Genomic DNA, 21,632 nt, shown 5'->3' with positions numbered 1-21,632 from the left:
GAGTGTTTAGATAGCCTGAGAAAGAGAGAGAGAGTAAGAGACAATTGCCTCAAGGGGAGGCCCAGTTAACATGCAGAATTACATCAGTGGGCGCTGCACTGATGCAGTGTTTCTTCAGGCTGTGATGCCTTTGGAGAGAATCCTAACAGAAAATGTTGTTAAATTCCCCTGAAAACCATTATTATGACTCCAGAAATAGCTTCTTTTTTATATCCAGAGATGAAATGCTTTTAGGTGGCAGTTTCTAGCCACCTACAGCGCATACGCACTCACTGAGGGAAAGAGAATTAAACATACACTTTGTCGACAATGCAGACCAGGCTGGTGGGCAAACACTGAAGTGCTAATTTAAGGTAATGAGGGATCGGAGCATTCTGCTCACACCGACGACTGTAATAGAAACATTTTAGAGAGAGAGAGAGAGAGAGAGAGAGAGAGAGAGAGAGAGAGAGAGAGAGAGAGAGAGAGAGAGAGAGAGAGAGAGAGAGAGAGAGAGAGAGAGAGAGAGAGAGAGAGAGAGAGAGAGAGAGAGAGAGAGAGAGAGAGAGAGAGAGAGAGAGAGAGAGAGAGAGAGAGAGAGAGAGAGAGAGATGATCATATCTCAGCTGTATGGTGCAATGATGTGTGATGATATGAAGTCCCATAAGCCTCACTGGCATCAGTCGTAGTAGCCGAGATGAAGCCGACACTGAGATTCATGGGTACATTTAAATCAATGGCTTAAGCTCATAGTTTTAACCAAAATATTCTACAGTGTGGAGGTGGTAGGTATTCCAGCAACCAGCGACATGAACTTTAACACAATATTAGGCCACTTGATAGGGGCTCTACTGGTTAGAGAGTCAGACTGGTAACCCAAAGGTTGCAGGTTCAATTCTCAAAACCAGCAGGAAATGACTGAGGTGCTCTTGAGCAAGGCACATAACCCGCAATCGCTTCCCGGGTGCCACAGCAAATGGCTGCCCACTGCTCCCAGAGTGTGTGTTCACTACTCACTTCTCCTAGTGTGTGTGCACTAACTTTGATGGGTTAAATGCAAAGGACAAGTTACCATTTTTGGCCTGCACGTCATGTCACTTTTTTTAAACCACATATAGAAATATCTGCTGAAAAAAAAATCTATAAAATAATGCAATATAATGGAAAAATGTTATATATAACATATACTACCATTCAAAAAGGTTTGTAGTTTTATAAGAACTGAATACCGGTACTTTTATTAAAGACTGCATTAAATGTATCAAAACTGACAGTGAAGACATATAATAATGTTACAAAAGATTTCTATTGCAGATAAATGCTGAAATTCTTTTGAACTTCCTATTCATAAAAAAAAAAAAATCCTGGGAAAAAATGTATAATGTTTTTTTTACTGAATTTTTGATCAATAAATGCAGCCTTGGGGTACACAGCAGATTGAAATATATATATAAAAAAATCTTACAAACTCCAAACTGAAGTCTATGTACTGTATATATAGCATTAGATAGACTATTACAAAAGAGTATTTTTTTGATATAATAAATGAGGTGTATTGACTGTAGCAGCAGGTGGGCTGTGAATTCAAACATGAGCCTCAGCCTTAAAAAAAAATCCATGATTATGCAATATACATATGGATCAGTGTGCATGATCAATTGACAGCCCTAATATAATAAGCAGCATACCTGGAACATTCACAGACACTTCTCTCAAAACAAAATGTCCTCTGGCGGTATATCTCCAGGGATCAAACATCTGTGCCCACCACACATCTGTGGCTGCAGCCAATGAGAGAACAGACTGATAAAAGCCAATAAGATCAGTTGCCCAGAAGAGAGATATCAAACAGTGAAGTAAACAGACATTAAAGCCAGAGGCTAAAATACAGACTAAAATAAATTCACTTCAGAATCTGAATTAAACAGTTTTAATCCCAACTAATGTAAATGGGTTATTTTTGGTTTTGGATTTGAGCAGGTCATCGCCACAGAGCCTGTAATATCCAGTACATCCCAATTCACACATTTGGAAATGATGGCCAACTCAATTATTCATTTACTAAATGACTAAGCTTCGTCACTGACTCATGGCAGACTGTGTCCTGCCCTCAATCCTGACACATCTTCGATATATCAACAGTCTTTGCATACCAAAGTAGTTGCCTTTAGAGCTGCTGCCTCCTCATCTCCTATATGAAGACATTCAACATTTATTTCGGGTCTAATCTAAACTGCACAGCGATAGCTTGCTTTGGCTTCAAACTCCTCAGTGGAAATGTTCTTTCATGCTTTCAGAGGAAAACAAGAGATAAGGGCAAGGATTTAATTTACGTTCCAGTTTAAATATCTTATTACAGACAATATTAAAATTAGTTTCAGGTATCAGATAGTAATACCATGTTACCCAATTTGTTTATGACAAATTGCTTGTGACGCTCCTCATTTGTCACTTGGGATAAAAGCATCAGCTAAATAAATATAAACGCAAGTATAAATGTTACTGAATGATTCCCATATTCACGATGATATTCCCATGTTATGTCCAAAAATGGTATTAATATGGCATTTGTGCAAAAAACAAACAAAAAACAACAACAAAAAGCATGATATTGCCACGATACACTACTGTTATTAAATTAAAGCTGCAGTCCGTCGTTTTTCCTCTTTGTCGCCATCTCTGTTAGAAATCTGCAATTGCAGTTATTCGCGGAATTATTAACTGTGCGTGGGTAGTAAATCGGCATGAAACAGCGCGGATGAACACAATGTATTGAGGAGAACCTGTCGCTGCCGCGTCGCTGTGGATACTGTAACGTTACTGTCATCAGCAATCTCAGAGTATACTTTTTGAAAGTGTCAACATTAGAATTTTCATCGGAAAATGTAATCTGAACAAGTAAGTAACATTCACGTTTGTTCTGACCAAATTCGGGGGGTGGGGGTAAGCATTGCAGTAGGCTATGCTGATTAAATCTAACGATTGCTTATATCACATCAAAACGTGAAAAATATATTTTTTCTGTAGCCACTCTGAAGTCTGAAGTCTTTGGGTTTTACAACTGGTGAATCTCCAGTTGTCACTGGTGATTGTCGCTTTAAACTTTCGGGATCCGCCATACCAAGTGCTAAGTTAAATCTCCACCATCATCCACACACGCTATATAGCCGACTAGCCGGGGACTCATTCTCTATGTGTACAGAAGTGACGTAATGACGCAAAGACATGCTCGAAATTCCCGCGGAAATCCACCAGTACCACTGGAATTAAAATCATTATTACAAGCTTACCGTTTTGAATCGAGGTAAGGCAAGCAGATCGTTTTGAACACTGGCTGGTTACGTTTTTTTCCAAAAATGTCTTTTTTGATATTTTTAAACCCAAAAAAGTGCCGGACTGCAGCTTTAAGAAATTAATAATTGTATTCAGCAAGCAAGCACACATTAAACTGATCAAGAGACAGTTAAAGGGTAACTGTTGCCAAAATTAAACCTAGGCTCTTTTTGTTTATCTGCCCGAGTTAAACTTTCGTGTAAAAGCATAATTAGAATGGAAACGCGACTTTTAAGATTGACCGTATTTTCGTTTTAGGTCAAAATGCCTTTGGAATGGGAGTGCATGGGGCACTTCTATGATAGCATCAAAATCGCTATTTTTAAAACACTAAGGCGGCTCGACACAACATAAAACTGTTCTTGAAGTATCACCAGGGGCTCTACACATGAACTCGAGCATTGACTACATTGTTTGTGTACACAAAGTTTACTAAAAGGTTTTGAACAACTCACTGTAGCTGTTGTTCTTCCCGGTCGCCGGCATTTTGTCAGTCAAAAATAATCGATCTGTATCACTGAATCATTTCACTATTATATGAGGATCCTATTTCAAATACAAGGTCAATATTGATTTTCACTAACGGCAAAAGGAATTAAGCTTTAGGAGCTTTCCATCTTTACTCTCCTCATGTTACGTTGCATTCAGAGATCGACTACTTTTGACTAACACAATTCCAGCCACCGGAAACACTAACTGATAATCTGAGTCGTACAAAACCTTTCTTTTTAGCAAACTTTGTGTACACAAACAATGAATTCAATGCTCAAGTTCATGTGTAGAGCCCTTGGTGATACTTCGAGCAAAGTTTTATGTTGCGTCGAGCCTTCTTAGTGTTTTAAAAACAGCGATTTTGATGCTATCATAGAAGTGCCCCATGTACTCCCATTCCAAAGGCATTTTGACCTAAAACTAAAATACGGTCAATCTTAAAAGTGGCGTTTCCATTCTAATTATGCTTTTACACGAAAGTTTAACTCGGGTAGATAAACAAAACGAGCCTAGGTTCAATGTTGGCAACAGTTACCCTTTAAGACTTTTACATTATTTTAAAAAGATTATGGACTTTTTTTGTTGATATTCTGTTCTTTTCCTGTATTTCCTATTGTCCTGCTCTGTTTAGTTCCGCTTTCCTTGGTTACGGATTACCTCGTTTAAATTGTAATAATATTTCACAATATGTTTTATCAAATAAATAAAGCCTTGTTGAGCATAAGAGACTTATCAAATGAACATAAAAATCTTACTGACCCCAAACTTTTGTATGGTAGTGTAAATGTCCATAAAAATAATAATAATAATAATTGTACCATGGTATGTTTTGTTAGAGTCCGCTAATATGCTAATGAAGTTAGTTTGGCAACTGGAGACATGGAATAATCTTTCAGATACAAAGCAAAGCATCTCTATTAACACAGCAGTTATATCAAATAGGGATCACATCAAAGCGTCCTTATTCATCAAGCACAAGTGTGCACTTACAAAAAAAACAAAAAAACAAAAGACTCCATCCAAAATCTTCCACACCAGCTAATTAACAGAGACAGACACAAAGAAAAACACTCACACACACAATGACACCACCTCTATGTTTAACCCTGAGACTGTGTGTAGCAGACAGCTGGAGTTCAGACTGCTGGTGACAGCGCAAGTGTCTTTTGATGATTATTTTGCATCAGAGGAGAGAGGAAGTGTTAGTGGTCGGACGCAGACAAGGTTGTTGCAGGAATGACTTGAATTTTAGATCTCTTCTGCTCATTCCCCCTCATCCCCTCACTCCCTGTCTCTCATTTTATACACCCCCCCCCCCCCTTCTGTTTCCTAGGCAACCGGGGAGATGATGACATCACATACAAATGTCAGCCTAGGAAGAGACAGAAAGAGAACGATTTAGATGTCTCGTGAAGAAGTGTATGTGTAAAAAAGAGAAAATTAGAGAAACGGAAAACAGAAAAGAAAAATATGAGTCATCACATTCGGTTGCAGTGACAGATGTCACTCACTTTCAGATCGCAATGAGTCGAACTGTAGTGTACACGCACTACCAATCAAAAGTTTTGGGTCAGATTGTTTAAATAAAAATAAAAAAAATAAATAATAATACTTTTATTCAACAAGGACACATTAAATTGATCAAATGTAACAAATAAATGTATAATGTTACAAAATATTTCAGATAAACTGTTATTTTGAAGAAATATTCCACAATATTACTGTATTTTTAAAATAAACATAAAAAAAAATCTTACTGACCACAAACTTTTAAATACTTGCAAAACTGCAGAAAAAATGTTTTGAAATAAAAAAGTTTTGGAACAGTAGACCTATATATATATAACCTTGTAATTGTAAATAATATTTTACAAAGATTTTAATTTCTTAGTCTCTGAAAGCTTGAACATATGCAAAATACTGCTCTATAATGCAGCAGAGTGAGATCTGATGCAAATCATTGATATTGATATTAGAATAAGTGATAAGTAAAATATAAATAAAATCTTTACTTATTGATATAATAACAATTGTGTAGTTCACTTATCTTATCATGTTATCAATATGTCATTAACTTTCCCCAAAGGACCATGATCTTTTAACCAAAAAATCTTTAAAAAGGTCTTTGGCTAAAGATCATGTGTGGTTAAAAGTGTCTACATGTTTCTGAAAAAAAAAGACAATTATGTATATGACCTTGAAAAAATGAATAACGCTGAAGAAGCATAACTGAATATTGTTTTGCTTTAAAAATGAATCAAATTCCATTGCTGGATAATGCAGTACATCAACTCTGATATGTTGATCGGCTTTCATTTTTGATCACCAGGGGAAAGTGTCAAGGTGCAACTAACATAAAAGAAGTACTCCGCAAGAAACATGCAATATTGCGTTCTTAACCAAAGACTGTGATAGAGGCCAGAGTTCTGTAGTAGTGCAGCTGTAATATAGCAAGCAAGTTTAATACAGGATTCATTTGTCAATCCTCAACTTCAAACAAAGTATATTTTGTTATTCATTGCGCAAATCCCCATCAGAGCAGTTCAAACTTAAAGTTCCACTTAAATCCCCAGCTGTTACTACCAAGCGGAACAGAATGAGTCAGGAGCCGTTCACAAAGGACAGCGCAAAATGGAGAGCAACAGAAGGCAGGAGACTTTCAAATTCGACCTACTTTAAAACATCTTAAAAACACAGCGCGTTCTCTCACTGATCTCGCTTAATGCCTGCCACGAAAAGATCAAATTTCAGTGATATGGAAATAAACAAAAGAATATATTGAAGCAACTTTTAGCTAAATCTATTAAATTATGTATTTGTCTGCCACAGTCGAGTGTAACGTAGCAAACGTCTGAAATTTATTTCAGATGAGATTTTCTTTTTTTAAACACACACCCTATATATTTGGCCTTCAGCACCCGTCTCCTCCATCTGCGTGAGAGCAGAGACTAAAGACCAAAGGTATGAGTGCCCTTTAACGGAAAAAGCACATGAATATTCAACACAGCATTACACATAATTGAATATTCAACATTGGAGAGAGCACTGCTCAGTTATTCACTGAGAACATGGTGTGGTTCTTCTCAGCATAAGAGAGCACACTATCTGCTAAGAGAGATGACACGCGCACACACACACACACGCACTCACACGCACACACACACCTAAAGTTTCCAACTGATTGAGTGGCTTTGAAGTCTTGCTCCAGTCCTGCTTGCACACACACACACGCTGATTCACTCGCTTACACACCAACACATGCCGTACGATCACATAAAAGGCCACACATTCTGTCATGAGAACACAAATTGCACAAAACAAACAAACACTTACTCTCAAAGGGGTAGGAGGATATTATTCAGTGATAAACTCGCCTGTGAGCTGAAATCAGACTGTTTATATGACCTTATCCTTCCAATGTAGCGTCGCACAACCCTCTCGGTCTCACGTACACATGCACAAAAACACATCCATGCTCATGCCATAAGCTCTTTCCACTTTCTGCACGCACAAGAGTGTTTTTGTAAAAAATTCCGAAAATTTCTCCATTATGCAAAATATAAATCAGATTTAGTAAGCTAATGCTTCTCCCCCCTACACACACAGCTTGAGGATGCCCTTTAAAGGGTGCCACTGTATAACTCTTTCTCCCACACACACACACACACACACACACACACACACACACACACACACACACACACACACACACACACACACACACACACACACTTCTGTCAGGGATTTTTTTCATAACGTATCTTTTTCTTTGTGCTCTAAACATGCTGAACTGGTAAATGGTGGTTTCACTTACAGTACAAAAAAAAGTATCAAAACTACCATGGTTCTACCGTGGTATTTTGCACATTGTACCATAGTTATACCTTGATATTCTTTGTTGTACCTTGCAGTATGATTAAAATCCCATGGTAAATCAATTTCAAGTACCAAGGTATTTCCAATTAATACCAGCACTGTGTCCTGGTACTGCCAGAGTACTTTTTTTGTAAGGGTACATGTACAGTAATTATATATATATATATATATAAATTTTTTTTAAAATGTCAGATGGTTGAAGTACCCTAGAGTACAACAACAAATACCATGGTATTTGAAATAGGTAATTTTTGAAAATTTGTATTTGAATAAATTGTATATAAATACCATGGTATTAACATTTGACAATCACTATTGTTTTCCTCAACAACATCCCTCTTTTTGCTCTAAAATGCCAGTTAAATGGCAAAGTGTCACTTAAAAAAATACCATCGTATTAACTTTGGACATTGTACAATGGCAGTACCTATTTTAAGGAGATCTACTATAGTAATGTTATTTTCTATATGTAAGATGGCAATTATAACCTAAAATTCAAACAAAAAGTACAATCATTCGGTACCATGGTATAAATAAAATATCATGGTGTTAACATCTGGTACCACTGATCATCATATGAAGTTTTTTCCAACAACGTCCTCATCTTTGTGTTCCGATAATAATGAAAAGTTGCAATGTTGTGCAACTTATAAAACATGGTAATCTATGTTGGATTTCCATGAATTATGGGGACTTTTCAAAGACATAACGTTGTTTATACCGTACAAACTGTATATTATATTCACTTACCCTAAACCTACCCATCACAGAAAACTTTTTTACAATAAAAAAAAAAACTGAACATGAATTTCCTCATGAAGACCAAAAAAATTCCCACAAGGTCAAGGATTTCTGAACAGCAGGCACACACACACACACACACACACACACACACACACACACACACACACACACACACACACACACACACACACACACACACGCACACACACACACACACACACACACACACACACACACACACACACACACACACACACACTAAATGAAAAAAATACAGTAATTCAATCCAAGATGCAATTCTCAATAATTAGCATTCTTTCACTCTCCATCACTTTATTTCTTCATCTGTACTTTTCGCACAACTCCTCATTTTGGCTGTATTGGTGAAAGCAGTGAAGCGCAAAAAATCCTGCCCCTGGCCTCAATCTAATAATTGGTTATATCAAAATTAAAGCAGGTTATTACAGGTTTTATGTAATATGTTTGGCTGAAATAATCATCATCTTTGGGGGTGGAATTGTGCGTTAAGGAATTAAGGCCAAGCGCAGACCGACTTGAAGGGCAGCCCTATTCATCCTTTCTTCGCTCTCTGTTTTGCGTATTTTTGTGTATGCGTGCTTGGGATTTTTTGTTTGTCTGTGATTGCATGTGTGTGTGTCTGTTTCCATGAGAGCATGTGTGGGAGGGATTTTAGTGGGTGTTCTGACTCAGCTGTGGAAGAATACGATTCCGCAGAAAATGAATCCGACCACCCACCTGCTGCTTTTTAGCAAACATTTTACACACACACACACACACACACACACACACACACACACACACACACACACACACACACACACACACACACACACAGTAATTTAGAATGCTGAAATAAATATGTCCCATAATAACCTACTTTCGTGTAATTCTCCACAGCACTTTAGCTGTCATTGAACATTTGAGAATGATCATGACAAGACCTCTATACCACATAGCACTGGACTCTAGAACATCGGCTGCGTCCGAAAGCTTAAAAATGCTGCCTTCGAAAGATACATTCCAAGGTAGGAAGGCATCAAGGCACGTCCGAATCCAATGTTAGCTTCACTTCCTGTCTCCTGAGATTCCCTTCAAGGCAGCATAGATGTCTCATTCGCTGCATTTGATATCCCACAATCCTGTGCTTTCCATTCTATGACAGTTGAGCTAAAAATAAAGATGGCGTGTGAAAGTTGCGGTTGGTGGCCAGTTTGTGTGTAAATGTATGTTTTTGACCAACATTTACCACATCTGATGTCATTTCTACAATGAAATTACTATTGTAGTAATTAAAAATTTGCTTAGTTATCACCAAAGCTCTATTTTGCTGTAGATCATTAAAGGGGTCCTATTATGCTTTTCACTTTTTGCAACTTTAGTTAGTGTGTAATGTTGCTGTTTGAGCATAAAAAAGATCTGGTTACAAAGCTCAAAATCCTCTCCAAAGGGATACGTTTTTGAATATCAGAATCCACTTTCCAAGAACTACAACGAACAACTCATTTGTACTACAACGTGTTTTTTTCCAGATCTTATGAAGTCACAATGTAACTCATTTGTGACCCTGGACCACAAAACCAGTCTTATGGGTCAATTGATTGATACATCATCAAAGCTGATTAAATAAGCTTTCCATTGATGTATGGTTTGTTAGGATAGGACAATATTTGTTCAAGATACAACTATTTGAACATTTGGAATCTGAGGGTGCAAAAAAATCTAAATATTGAGAAAATCATCTTTAAAGTTGTCCATTTATGTTGGCAATGTTGCTGCACCCACTCACAATTTATATATATATATATAAGGTAAGCAAATGTACAAAATATCTTAATGGATCATAATCTTTACTATCGATAATTTTGAGACCCATACAGTGTTTTGTTGGTTATTGCCACAAATATACCAATGCGACTTATGACTGGTTTTGTGGTCCAGGGTCACATTTAAATAATCTCTGTCCACAGAATAAGGGGACAAGGCCTGGTTGAGAGAAGACAGTGTTGTCGCTATGTCAGAGACACTGTTTTTTCCAGCCCGTTTCCAAAACTCATTCTTTATACTAAATTTATTTTAAACACTGTTCCTAAACATGATAAAATGTAGCCATTTTGCGTCGACATGTTTCTACAGTAGCCCTAATTGGACAAACCCGTTTCGTCACTATTGTTGTTCTTTGTGCAAAGAAGCAAGCTAAAGTCAGCTAATTAAAACACTGACACAATGATGAACAAGTACCAAAAATATTCGCAATAACATACATATCGTTTTACTGAATAATTAAGTAAACCTAATTTCTTAATTTATCTTTGTTAAGAAACCTAATTGCTTAATTGGCTGCTCTCTGCTGTCTCAGACGACGACATCTTTTCCTGTCGGCCACTGTAACTTCTGTTGGTTGCCATTCGCAACCTCACCAGTAGATGCCGCTAAAATTACACGGTGCTCCTTTAAATCAGAACCAGGCTTGAATTGGGCCAAGCGATGCTAATTGCAACACACTGGGTAACCAATCACAGCACATTTCGTATTTCGTAAGGAGGGGCTTCATCGAAACCGGAAATAAACTGCACGTTCGAGCTAACCTGGGAAGAGAGGTGCTGTGATAATGTAAAATATGTGAAAAAGAATGTGTTTTTTTTTGAATGATCAAGCATGAAAGCATATTCTAGTACACCCCAAAATCAAAATCAAGACTTCGTAAAAGGGCATAATAGGACCCCTTTAAACCGTCATGCTGCTTCAAGTCTGTCCGTATCGTGAAGTACCTTCAAGCACAAACGCTGCCAACAAAGTAATTTACGGATAAGGCAGTGAGGCAACAAGTCAGCTGCATACATTTTTGGACGAAGCCAATGTGTAAAACATTGGATTAGGTCTATCAAAGAAGTTATCAATTGAATTGGCATGAATAAAATAAAATAATAAAATAAAAATTTGCTTTCTATTGGCTGTCAGCTTAATAATAAAGACAATAATTATACATATTCATATTTCTATTTTTTGCTCTATACATTTTTCATCATAGAGGAAAATATATTGAAAGGGAATCATCGTTTCTGTGTCCGTGGCATCAAACATTTTGAAAGCCTCTGACTTTAGGTGCATTTTCAAACGAATCTAATGAAAATAAGTCAATAAAACTCCAAAGTGTCCAAAAATCTTAATATTCTCACATATTGGCCTCATTTTCTATCTATTTCTAAAATGTAATTTCAAATTTATTTTAATTTTGGCCCTGGGTATTGTTAATATGTCAAAGATGTTTAAGTCAAAATTTCAAAGCTTTAGGCTAAACATCTTTTAATACATGAGCAAAACAATGATGTGTTACAATTATTCACAGTATGCCGTAAGAAAACAGAATGCTTAGGTTAACCCAATTTTAAAGCAAAATAATTTCCCAGCGGCAGTAATACGTTTTTATAAATTTGACTCTCGGTTAAAATGTTTCTCTCTATGACAAACAAGGTAAACACAGAGAGAAGAAGAGCAGATAAACAATGCCAGCCATTTGTTACCAACTGCCACTGAACAGTTGATGTGTCCCCTTAAGTAAAACAACATTCAGGACATGGAAAAAAGAAAGAAAGAATACATGCTAGATAGAGAGAGGTATGCAAACGCAAGGAAATAACAAGAAGAAAGAAAAGAAGGATAAACAGAAGAAAAACAGACAACATTTTTAATGAAAAGCAGGAGTGAGTGAGCACTATTTTTAGCCAAGAACCTCTGGCCCTTTGTGTCCACACGTGTGTCCTGAATAACAACAAGGCGTTTAGAGACTTTGTCCTCACCAGCCGGATTGCATTGTGATGAGCTTCAAGCTTACGCCGACTGAGAATTACTATTATGTGGAAAATTACATTTATTAATGTACTGGAACATCTGTACAGCAACATTCAACATGTTATCATTAATAAATGATAGTAGTTATAAAACAAAGATCTTGACCTCTCACTGTAGCAGCAAAAGAACGACTTATTACTTTCATCCAGCGCTTGTTGAGAAGAAGGAAGACCGAATGAAATGCATACAAATTACCTGCTCTCTGTTAGGCTGTTCCGGAGGAGTTTAATAAACCACAACACCGTGTCATTAAACACTATGACCATCCACTGGCCTTGAGTCAAATCCTGTGCACTGCACACATTTAGCAAAGCCACACAGTGTGTAGCAGACGCACAAAAGCATACAAATTAACAGGCCCTAAAAAAATCCAACAGTATCGTGATTTTCTAGATCCGCCTGCAGTAACTGCAATGAGTCAAATGTAACGAGTCAGTCACTTATGGCAGGGGTTGTTAAACCAGCATCGGGGAACCCCAAGGGGGCCACAAAGCCATAAGCAGAAAAGTTCAAAGATAATTAGATACAAAAGAAAAGTGAAACAAAACATAACAAAACCAAAATAAATAAATAAAATACAGCATCCAGTGGTTAACGGATAAGTTCAAAACAAAATAAAACCAAATCAAACAAAACAAAACAAAATGTAATAAATACAGCATCCAGTGGTCAGCAGAAAAATTCAGAACAAAACTAAACCAAATAAAACAAAAAACAAAACAAAATAAAAGCATCCAGTGATCAGCGGAAAAGTTCAAAACAAAACTGAATAAATAAAATTAAATTAAATAAAGCATCCAGTGGTCAGCGGAAAAGTTCATAACAAGACAAAAAACAACTAAATTAAATACAGCATCCGGTGGTCAGCGGAGAAGTTCAAAACAAAACAAAACTAAATAAATAAAAATAAAATACAGCATCCCGTGGTCAGCGGAAAAGATCAAAACAAAACAAAAAACAACTACCGGTAAAATAAATACAGCATCCAGTGGTCAGCGGAAAAGATCAAAACAAAACAAAAAACAACTACCGGTAAAATAAATACAGCATCCGGTGGTCAGCGGAAAATTTCAAAATGAAACAAAATAAAATGCAACATTTTAATCTTTATTTTTTCTGTGCAACTGGTCAGATATCTGGATAAAATAGACATAGTTTTAAGTGTCTCTTCAAATGTATAAATCACTGGTACATCATTACTAAGTAATTTCACAATGTAAAAAAAAAACTAATTTCATATTACTTTCCTATAATGTTGGGGTTAAATATAACCCAGGCATATTCTTGTGATTCAAACTTTTTCAAATGCACTTTCTGTTGTCTTGTTGATTGGTGTCAAATGTATTAAACTTTGACTTGTTAAAAGCCAGAGTAAAGCATGCCTGCTGTTTCTCGACAAAGGTTTCAGAGAGACTGAGCAAAAAAAAGTCCAGGAAAGGCTGTCAGTTAGCGGATGCTCCAGGAGCACCAAATCGATAGAAGGGGGGAAAGGTAAGATGGTGAGATTTCCTCAGGTTAGAGATCCTCATCACAGAACAAGCTGTATCAATGCAGACAGGCAGGGCTTGGGGGACATTTACATTACTGTGGACCATAGACTGTGGAACCTGGAAGAAAGTGTAGGTCTGTGGAGAAACTACAGAACAATCAATTGAAGCATTAAGCGCACCCTCGCCTCTTTCCTCCGCTGTCTGTTTCTTTTTCCCTTTCTCTTGCTCTCGCCAGCTTGCTCTCTGGAGGCTTGTGTGTGATGAATGTGGCAGCGTTCACTGTAATGTTGAGAGAGATACCCTCGAAGCAACCTAACCGATAATGAAACACTCCCTGTAAGACACCATATGTGCAAGTTGCCTCCATTCTAAATGTTGTCTTCACTATTATGGTAGCAGGCACAGAAAAATAAAACATACGATTTGAAATACAACATGCAACGGAGGAAAAGTCATGTGCTTCTTCAGAACATGAGCCAACACCTTAGACAAATCCCAGTGACCTAAAAGAGCTTTGACTGGAGACAAAGAAGTCACATTAAAATGCTGAAAATTTGAATGTGCAGAACAACAATGCAATGAAGTCATTGGAAGACAAAAGAGCCATCCGAGAAAGAAAGAAATGGCATAATTAGATGTGAATAGTCAATTAATGCAACTTGTTAGATTTACAGATCATGTGTGCGCTTGATGTTTCCAGTATTTAAGACTGAAGGATTGCTTCTTCCTGCATTGTATTAGTTTATTCAATTTGTGCACATAGAGTGCTATGAAAAAGAAATACACTCCATAAAAAAGTTTTTTAAATAATAGGACATACAGATATTGAACTGGCACCGTAAACAGGCACTGGTAAAACATTTACCAATCAATAAACATTTTGCTGAAAAAAACAAAAACAACAAAGTTTAATAGATGGCTCATTTTTGAAAGTCAGTCATGTCCAAGGATGTTTTTGGTCCAAATGGTGAAGGTATGGCTTCTAAAGGTTAACAGAGCAGTGCAAATGAGTAAAACATTTGACTGACCAATTGGTTTTGATAAGACACAAAAATCCACACATTTGCATATTAAAGCTGGACTTCAGCTACTTTGCAACGGTTTTGTCTCTATAACCAACATCTAAGCTGATGCTGACTTTTATCTTCGCTTTGAAATGATTAGAGACTCTCATAACCTTAGATTGAAAGGTGCAGAGAGAAATCAACGGTGAAATTAATTAATCCAAACCCCAGTCAGCAGTGCAATAACGTGCTAACGGCTCTGCACACTCGAGTGGCAGTGAGTCATTTCATCTCCTGCGTGACAACTCAGCTTTTCTTCATGCTGTACTGCCAACACAGGTAGAGTCCATCAGACGCGGAATCTGAGAAAACACAGTGACACATAAAGGAAATGGCAGAGAGAGAAAAAGAAATATGAGAGCTCAAACTCAAAAGAAAAGACAGTGAGATGATGGGAAAGCCAGATTGTTCCAAAGGAAAAGATAAAAGGCTAAAATTAAGGAAAGAGGGAGGAGAGGTGGATCAAAGTACGAGGAAGGAAATGATAAAGAACAAGGATAATGGATACGGACTAGAAATGTCAATGCGATTGCCTTTTGTTTTATATCATCTTCACTTTGCCTTTAATGCTTTAAAATACAATAAAATCATTGAACAGTCAGAGCTTGGTACACATAGGAGTTGTAGCGCTCATGATGTCCATGAGCAGGTTCTGTGCTAGCCTGATCCCACACCAATACCTTCTACCTCTCAATATATCCCTGTCACTGATTCGACACTGTACTTCCCAATAAAAGCCTTCATAAAAGCCCATAAAATAAAAAATAAAATAACAAATTTAACAATTTTTTTTTTTTTAATGGTTTTTGATAAACTACTGGTCAAAATTTGGAATAATACTGTTTTTATGTTTTTGAAAAAAGTCTCTTATGCTCACTTAAAGGTCCTGTTCTTGTGATCCAATTTGTTTAACTTTAGCTAGTGTGTAATGTTGCTGTTAGAGCATAAATCATACCTGTAAAATTATAAAGCTCAAAGTTCAATGCCAAGCGAGATATTTTATTTCTCTTTATTTTTATTTATAACAGAAGTCCCCTTTCAAAGCCTACAGCGAACGGCCGGTTTGGACTACATCCCTCTACTTCCTGCTTTAATGACGTCACTAGAATAGTTTTTTGAATAACCTCCGCACACAGGAATACACAAAAAAGGGGGCGTGGTCTTGTTGCGCTCCTACAGAGAAAAGGAAGAGTTGCATTTGTAGAGTGTTTGACGCCATGTCGTCGAGACGCTGTTATTTTCATCCCGGAGTCAAATCACCTTTGTTTGGCCATGTTTACAATAACACTGAGCGCATGCATCTCCACTATGGTAAGAGGCGTGACCTTTCCGGGCAACGTGCGCTAAGCTGCTGTCGAATCACAATCGCTGGCACAATCAGAACTCGTTACGTATTTCTGAAGGAGGGACTTCAAAGAACAAGGAAGTAATCAGCCCGTTTTCAGGACAGTGGAAACAGCGGTATACAGATAAGTCAATTTTGTGAAAAATACTCTGTTTTTTTACACGCGAAATATGCATGAACACATGTTATATTGCACACTGTAAACACAATCAAAGCTTCAAAAACACAGGAAAAACGGGACCTTCAAAAGTATACTGTATACGTCATTTTGTAACTCGCATGCGCATTCAAAAATTTTTTTTTGCAGTAATTAGTTTATCCACAAGGTGGTAACCATGCCCTGGGGCATACCCTGCATACTTTGCAAGGCTGTGCGTTTACACGTAAAACAAATTATGATACTTTCTGCTTTAATGCTGCATTTATTTTAACCAAAAATACAATAAAAACTGAAATATTGTGATTTTGTGATTTTTTTTTTCAATTAAAAATAACTGTTTTCTATTTTATTTTATTTTTTATGTAATTTATTCCTGTGAAGGCAAAGCTGACTTTTCAGCAGCTAATACTCCAGTCCCTCAGTGTCACATGAGCCTAATGATAATGTGCTGATTTGGTGCTCAAGAGTTTTTGATGCTTAATATTTTTGTAAGCGTAAGATTGGTATTTTATGAGGAGTAGAATAGAATAGAGGGTTCATCTGGAGGGAATGAACTAATAAAATATATGCCTTGAATGCAATGTAAATCGCTTTAAAAAAAGTCACAATAAAAAAAGGTTTCTGCCCATTGCATAAATGTCAAATGTAAATGTAAATGTCAATATAATATAATCCTGTATTGCCACATAGCTGAACTGGTGGAAGGTACAGCTGTACAACATACATGAGACAATGTAAGAATGTGCAATACTATATTTTTTATATATACTACTATTACTACGTTATATATGCTACAGAAATATGGACAACTGCGTATAAAGATTGTTAAAAGCAAATGTAAAATCTAAATAATCCTAACATTATGCATAGTTAGGATGGAAAAATAAACAGGCCTATCAAAACTCATGTCTTCTGCTATTGGCACTATAGCCAATTATGCAAATGAGATGAAAATACAACCTACACCACATTACACACAGGTTCACTAGCAGAAAGGATAAGGTGAGTCATTTTGGCTGCCGAGAGCATAAAACCACTGGCATTCAAGAGCCATTTAGAAAGCAAAGTACTTAAATAAATAAGATAAACAATTTTGATGTTGAAACAACATATGGCATCCAATGTAGAATCTGTGTTTTGAAGCAAAACCGGTTGAGAACGTCGGCTCGTGATCTCAGCATGTAGCTAGAAAAAAAAATGATATGATTAGCAGCAGTGATGGCAGTGAGATCAGATGGAGAGGGCAGAATGAAAAACATGAATGAAGAACAGAGTGAACAGAGGGAGGGAGTGCAGGTGACTGGAGACTTCGGTTTCATACAAGAGCTTTAATATGTGAGAAAAAAGGACTGAATGTCTCGGTGGAGGTGATAAGAAAGAAAAGGAAGGGAGGGATGCACAACAGGCTGAACAGCCCGATACATGCGTGTTCAAGACGAGCTGGCCAATGAGCTTGCGAGTATACGCCTCATTTTCTAAATGCTAGGGGGGGGGGGACGGTATGTTATATAACGATTGGTAAAGCATTAGGAAATGAGAACATCATATGCAGCATAAACTGGAAAAGCCTTTAGAGAATACTTGTGCCTATGCAAAGAACAAATCTTGTTTATTTGATTACTTTGGATGAATAAATCGCTCTGGTGCATTGAAAATGAACCAAGTTGCTTTAAATCGCTCCCTGTTGTGGTTAACCTACAGGTCACTTTTTCAACCACTTCACAAGATGAATGTGATTGAGTACTATAGTCATAATTGCCTGCTGGAGGGAGACTTACACAAGCTAAATGACACCTTAGGGACTAATTTAGCTCTCATGTAGCAATATATTTCCAAGCATTACTTAAATGCATGTGTGTATGTAAGTGTATGCCATATATTAAACCATATATTCATGTTTTATTAAGAGTGCAAGTCTATCCATAACAGCAATGCTTAATTAAAACCATTTATGATATTTCAAGGTAGGATTTCACAGACCAATAAATAAATTAAAACATTTTAATTTGACATATAATTACACATGTCATGAAACATCCAGATAAAGGTTTCCATGCAGCTCCAACATGTTTGCCCTAATAATTTACATTTAAACTTTCCCTTTCGACTGACATCGCCAAGCCTACTTACTGTAAATTGGTAATATGAAGACAATTTGTCACAATCTAGATCCTGTATCACATCACGGAAGTAAAGTAGTTTGCAAACACACCTTGACTTTAAGAACATCAACCAAAGACGACGAAAGCTTTGCTTAATGATCACTTTGGATCAAGCTGCCACACATCTATTCAAATAAACAAATGTCTGTTTGCCTCCTGAGGGCTACAACAACAGATGAGACTTAATTGACTGACATGCCTATCTGATTGTCTCTCTCTGTTAAGAAGCAAACAAACACTCATGTATAGATATTGAAGTCTTCTGGCTGGCTGACATCCTCATCAATATGGCATGGATCCTTTATGTAGTCAGACCTTCAAGCTGACAGCACTAGTATGGCTGACATCTATGACCCTTATTAGCATTCAATACACACAATCCAAAACAATTCAGTTCAAGCAAACAGATCAGTACCATCAATGAAACCGGTCTATACCCGCTCTCACAATGAGTAATGCAAGGCATCCATAGGAAAGGAACATGTTGAACAATGAAATGTTGAAGATTCTGCAACGGGTAACAAATCGAATTCGCATATTTGTGACATTGTGACACTCCTTTGTACAAATGGTCAGATGTTCCCAAATTCCCAAAGCATACATACAATGTCAATTGAATGCATTTTCATTAATGCAGCCACTCTAGCTACTGAATTAATTATAGCAATATGGAAATACGGAATCCACAAGAAACTCATAAGCTGATCATTTATGGGAGACATCTTCACCTCACAGCAACTGATTGCCAGCCAAGCATTTCCCCCTCTCAAGCTGCACATTTCCCCAACTTATTGATGATCTCACCACTCCACTCCACTCCGCTCCGCTGTCAATCCCTCAAGCCTGCTGCTTAGCTCCCATAGAGAAAGAAATGGAAGCATCACTCTTGCTCTGCCTACTCCACTCCAGTGGACAAGTATGGCTAGTCAGATGAGAATCATCATGGCAATTGAATAAATAAAACATCATTTTCAAACCCTATGTTTTTCTAGACTTAAAAATAAATAAAAATAAAACAGGTCAAGAGGGATGTGCAAAACTACATTCATAATAATTGACTGTCGAACGCCTGCCTGTCAAACTCAGGTCAAACTCAGGTCAAACTCATCGGCAGGTCAAATTCAGTGAAAAATAGGAATCGGCCAAGAAAACTGTAATCGGTGCATCTCTACTACTTAAATTGGTAATATGAAGACACTTTTTCACAATCTAGATCCTGTACCACATCACGGAATTAAAGTAGTTTGCAAGTAAAGTAATGTAGCTTGCTAGTCGGCGCTTAACCCTCTGGGGACCGCAACTGCGCCGGCGCGTTTTGCTCGTTTTTTTTTACATAGCCGCAAAATAGATATAAAATACTCCGTCATTTTTGGTCATACAGACTTAAGAAATATGAAAAAATAAGCTGTTAAATGTCTACTTTTTTTATGTGTCCAATTACAATTAAAATAAAACATTGTGCTTTTGTAAAATAAAGAAAATAAACAGGGTGTGCTTTCTGCCTCTCCGTCTACGTGAACTTTTTTTCTGGTGCACGTCTCTAAACATAAACAAAACTCAGCGAATACTATTCACCCAGGCATGAGCAATATATCTTTATAATCATTTAAGTGTGTACTTTTAAATGATCTAATTCAAAACTAAAACAAATATTCTCTGTTTATGTAATCTATATAAAAAGAGCGAGTTCTCATTTCAGCTCATTATAGGTCGTTATCTTTTAATGTGACCACGCCCACGGAGAGCGCGCGCTATTCAAACGCAAATGATCTGAGGCAATACATGCAAACCGGCCACATCAGCTCGATAAAACACAAGTTTAATCAGATGAATGTACTGTCATCTTGCGAGGCGGTGAGGAATAATCCTGGGAAACTTACCTCAGAAGTGCTGGTTTCACTTGAGGATTAGTAGTAAGTTTTGTATTCTTATATGCTTTGTTCTAATCGCGATATGGAATAGTGTCTGTAAACCGCAAAAAGACTGTTTAAATATGAATTGCGTTTCTGTGTGTGATGAATGAACGGCATATATGCGCACTGTTGCTACTTGTTGTGACTAGTTTTGGATAGACTATAAAGTTTTTACTGTAAAATAGACATCAAATAAGCTTTTGTTAGCCAGTTTCTGCTCATATGTTAAATATATAGTATGTTTTGTCAAAAATAAACTCATCAACTAAGATGTTATAGTGTTTCTGCCAATGTAACGTTAGGCTATATCAAACTAATGAATCCTTAACTTTTGAAATATGTATGATACTTTAAAAAAAGAAAGATTACACTTGAAATATTGTTAAAATTGTAATTGTTGTTGATTTACAAGTGAACACTTTTTAATAAAATAGCAAATATATTTACAAGGTAGATGTAAAATAATCTTTATAGGTCAATATAAGCCTTCTCATTAAATTGTTTATTATTGTTTTTTATAAGTGACACATTTTGGGCAGAGGATGTATTCCAAAACTTTCTGAAAATACATTATGAGAATTAACTGCACAATTACTAGAAATGTTTACCTTGGATATTATACAATTTGCATGTATACAAAAAATTGTGAAAAAAAAGAAAAGTTTCCAAATCTAACTTTGAACCAATTCTGTAGAATGGCTCATATAGACTATTTGAACAGGATTGGTTTCCACCAGGTATGACTATGTAATAAAAATGTGCGTTTGACTTTAATTTATATTTGGATTATACAGTATATATATATTAGGGCTGTCAAACGATTAAAATATTTAATCGCGATTAATCGCATTAATGTCATAGTTAACTCGCGATTAATCGCACATTTTTATCTATTCTAAATGTCTCTTGATTTCTTTTTGTCCCATTATTTTTTCTCATTTTAATGCTCTTATCAACATGGAAAAGTGGATCGGCTTGCTTTGTGCAAATGTTTTTTATTGAAAACAAGATTGGCATATACTGTTCAATTTCACACTAACATTCTCACTTGGAGCAAATAATCTATCACACAATGTAACTCTGTCCATCAATAAAAGGGTGACAGAAATACTGACGAGGTAACGTTACTGATAGTGACGAGTGTGCTGAGATCGCATCATGCGGTGTGTGTGTGTGTGTGTGTGTGCTTGGCCATCAAGTGGTA

The 21,632-nt window shown here is 36.7% G+C and overlaps 1 protein-coding gene across 5 annotated transcripts in view; it reads right to left on the bottom strand.

Annotated features, from left to right (window-relative positions):
- rgs7a (regulator of G protein signaling 7a) overlaps positions 1-21,632 on the bottom strand; it is a 54,967-nt gene that overhangs the window by 18,399 nt on the left and 14,936 nt on the right. The window lies entirely within an intron of this gene.

The sequence above is a fragment of the Phoxinus phoxinus genome (genome assembly GCF_949152265.1).
Source record: "Phoxinus phoxinus genome assembly, chromosome: 13".
In the NCBI taxonomy this organism is placed as follows: Eukaryota; Metazoa; Chordata; class Actinopteri; order Cypriniformes; family Leuciscidae; genus Phoxinus; species Phoxinus phoxinus.
Note: the sequence above shows the minus strand (reverse complement) of the source record. Positions and strands in the feature narration are given on the sequence as shown.